Source organism: Lathyrus oleraceus, chromosome 7 (genome assembly GCF_024323335.1).
Source record: "Lathyrus oleraceus cultivar Zhongwan6 chromosome 7, CAAS_Psat_ZW6_1.0, whole genome shotgun sequence".
In the NCBI taxonomy this organism is placed as follows: Eukaryota; Viridiplantae; Streptophyta; class Magnoliopsida; order Fabales; family Fabaceae; genus Lathyrus; species Lathyrus oleraceus.
The window spans coordinates 40211835-40215991 of record NC_066585.1 but is presented as its reverse complement, the minus strand read 5'-3'; the positions used below and the strand labels follow the sequence as shown (position 1 = coordinate 40215991).

Below are 4157 nucleotides of genomic sequence, written 5' to 3'. Positions count from 1 at the left end.
AGTATAATAATGAAAGTCAAAAAAATTTAAAAAATTAAGATATAGTAACAATACGTATACATTTTATTGTGATACTTATGTTACATAAATAAGAGAATGGTTGAATATAATAATAATAATAATAATAATAATAATAATAATAATAATAATAATAATAATAACATATTAATAATAATAATTAGAAATATTTTGTGAAAGATAGAATGGATTAAAAAATTAATTCAAAAGTAAATTAAATATTAAGTAAATTTCATCAAATTATTCTATGCATTTCTTATATATTTATACTATTTATTTAGATAATTATACTATGTTAAAAATAATTATTTAACTAAATTTTATTAAATTATTAGTAAAAAAACTTTAAAAGATATTTGAATTTTTTTTTAATTTATTTTAAAAGTATAATAATGAAAGTCAATTTTTTAAAAAAAATTAAGATATAGTAACAATACATATATATTGTTTTTGAGATATTTATGTTACATAAATAGAGAATGGTTGAATATAATAATAATAATAGTAATAATAATAATAATAATAATAATAGTAACAAATGAGTATTTTATATTTTTTTTTTGTTTTTATTGAACAAAAGGAAATATTCAACCATTCTCTTATTTATGTAACATAAATATCTTTATAAAATATATATGCATTGTTATTATATCTTAATTTTTTAATTTTTTTTACTTTCATTATTATACATTTTAAATAATTTGTTTTTCAAATATCTTTTATAGTTTTTTTACAAATAATTTATAAATTTCAGTTAAATAATTATTTTTAACATAGTATAATTATCTAAATAAATGGTATAATTATATCAGAAATACATAGAATAATTTGATGAAATTCACTTAAGATTTAATTTACTTTTGAATTAATTTTTGAATACATTCTATTTTTCAATAAATATTTTTAGTTTCTAATTTACAAAGTTAACATATAATACATCGAAGATGAGAATGACTTGGAATTTCTGAACTCATCCACAATATCTTCTGCTTGCTTTCTCTTCCTATCATTGTTATCTCCTAACATGCTCGCCGTGGAAATACAAAGGCCTTCTTTGGCAGGAACTCCTTCAAATTACCATTTTTCACGGATAATCATGCATTCAGAAATTCTAATAAGAGAGCAACAGTTGATTTCATTGATTCCAAATTCAGAAAGTAACACAGGAGAAGCTGACACCGAAGCATGCCATTAGTGTCCCTCTCAATCTTCAATTATAACTGGCGATAGTGGGACAAATAGGAAATTAAAAAAAAATTATAATTAATATCAAAATTTACATTGGGCTTCAACAAAACCTCAAAAAATCCCAATGACATCAAAAATCATAAATTAAGATCAAATTCACCTCATTTAATCAAGGAAATCAGGGTCGAGAAACGAAAAATAATATCTCCGACAAGAGACCAATCAAATTGCATTGTAGAATTTTTCGCCGAATGAATAAATTTCATCTTCATTAGCTTACAGTAAAGCTGCATAATTTAGATCAAGATTTAGTAAATATTTGAATATTCAATACAAATGAAATTAAATAGATAGTTGAATCAGATCTAAAGAAATAGTGCAAATGCACACCAATATTTATTTTATTTTTAAAAAACTTAAAATATTGGATTTATTTTATTATATTATATAATAGGAGTATGGTTAAGTGGTGGAACACTATGAAAATTGATTCTCGGCGCGAGTTTGATAGTCAAATAATAAAGTAAAAAGGTGTTTGTGTTTGTAATAAGAATATAGCTATTTTATTTACCAGGTATTTCACATTTCTGTTTAATTTATGTTTATATAACATATAACTGCTCAAAATAGAATAATCACAACGCACTAATGGTTGGAAGGAAGTTTTGGATTGGTAGAGAAAGTGTTTAACTATTTGAAAAAGGACAGAAAACTTTTGGAAAAGAGAAGGCTACATGTATTATTGAGTGTATATAATTTTGGCTTAATACAAACTCAAGTGCATCATATCTATTTATACTAGTGGTATTTCTAAATCAACAATTAGGATTTTGTCACCACAAACTTAATCTAATGACTATAAATCACTCTTTCTCTAGTATTCTAGAAAAAGATTCTAACTTATCCTCATCTAGTGAAATCCATTAGTCTCTCTAGAATAGACTTCTAGAAGTTGGACTTATTAAAAAACAAATTTGGGCTTAAAATTCTTAATACCCAAAAACTAACAAACCCAAATTCAATTTAAATATTCGACACCCCCTCCTTCAAAAAAATTTATTATGTCACCCCCGACCTGTCACCCCACATAATTTTATAATAACAAAAGTACCCTTTTTATTATCTACCTTTCTAAAATTCACATTATGTAAAAAACCATTCACCCTGTAAAATTGGTAAAAATAAAAAATTCGGTAGTTAATTTTGATATGTTTGGTATGTAAACTTTTCCAAGAGAGAAATCTTATGCATTTTTACCTGAATTTGGAAAATTCGGTTTGATTTTTTATTAGTTATTTTTGAAATATTAAGTATTTTTTTTTGTATTTATACTATACTTTAATGAAAAATAAATGATATTTTGATGTAGGTTTAGTGAATTTTTTTTGGAAAATTCGGCAGGTTTTGGGTAGGGGTTTGTGTTCGTACCGGAGATTTCAAAGAGTTTGGTACATTTCTACCGATATTTCAAAATTTTCTGAAAATATTGAAAAGTATCAGGTTTTTTGAAAAATTCGGTATACCAGATTTTTTGCATAAATAAAAAAAATACGGTAGTTCAATATGCCTCATTTATGTGGTCCAAATCCTTAAGATTCACTTGGAAACTTTACACAGTTTTTCCTCATTGACGCTATATGTTTGACTTAAATGTTTAATTTTTAAATTATTCATAAAATTTCTCTTGAATGTGGAAGTTAGAAACCTCTTGGTTTCTAAAATTCCATTCATCTCATAGCTAATGATCAATATGTAATCAACATAGCGACAAAGGAATATCACAATGTTCTCACACAACTTTGTGTACAAACACTTGTCACAAGAGTTTGATGAAGAGTGTTTTTAGATAGCCATGCATGATGATGCAAGCAGGTTTTAGATGAAGTGAGAGATGAAATTATGAGCAATTTAAAGTAGTATAATAAAAATTGCAATGAGCACCTTAGTTATCACTTGTCTCAAATCTTCACTTGAATTTCTATGTTGGACCTTCTTGATCTATTTCATCATTGATGTGTATGACACTTTTGATCCTTTTCTTCTTTGATAATCTTTGTATTCATCAAAACTGGACTAGATATAAGATGTATTCTTCATAATATCCCCATTTTGATGGTGACAGACTCTTCGAATTCTTATCTTGATAATGATTGAAAAATCTTTCCCTAAGTTATGTGTCTCCCCAATAATTGGTAAATCTTTCAATGACAAAGTCAAACGTTTGATGTCATTGGTTCAATGCTTGTTTTTTAATCCATACACGGATTTGGCAAGCTTCCACGCCTTTTATTTTGTACTGTCATTCCCCAAAATTCACCCTACCCTTCATAATGTTCATATAGATCACTAACCCCAATCATTTTCATATCATCATAAGCATTCATTTCATCTGCATAAACATGTTTCAACACAAGAAGATAGCTGACTTGAATTCATGGGTTTGGGCTTACACCTAGTGGAAACTAGGGTTCATCAGTAATTTCAGGTGGATCAATTAATCATACCCCAATCCATTGGTAGATCGTTTCACTTGCATGGTAAATCACCTATCTTGAGGCATCTGATCAAGCATGATCATGCCTTGATCTTTGAGGTTTAACACATGTCTTGTTAACCAGGTATCCATTTGGTTTCCTACCTTACTTCACTCTTGGATTCATGTTCATTCAAAATCAACCATTTAATTCTTGATTACATGTTTCTAGTGTATGATTCATTGATACATTCATCCATTCATTTCCTTCGGCCATGGTTCAATTTCCTTCAAGGTCTTGATATCACTTAGATTCATTAATCCACTGGATGTTGTTATTAGATTCATCATTGTGTCATAATCTTTTCCCAAATTGATTTTAATTTCAAATTAATTCTAGAAGTTCAAATTAATTTTTGGAGGATCAAATTGATTTTTGAAATTTAAATTAGTTTTAGAAATCATTTCATCATCTTTT

The 4157-nt window shown here is 26.4% G+C and overlaps 1 long non-coding RNA gene across 1 annotated transcript; it reads right to left on the bottom strand.

Annotated features, from left to right (window-relative positions):
• Positions 1 to 934: 934 nt before the first annotated feature.
• On the bottom strand, positions 935 to 1974 carry LOC127107497 (uncharacterized). Its single transcript, XR_007795745.1, has 3 exons — positions 1778 to 1974; positions 1367 to 1493; positions 935 to 1238 (listed from the first exon to the last, which is right to left on the bottom strand). It is a non-coding gene; the product is annotated as an uncharacterized LOC127107497 (long non-coding RNA).
• Between the last annotated feature and the right edge of the window lie 2183 nt (positions 1975 to 4157).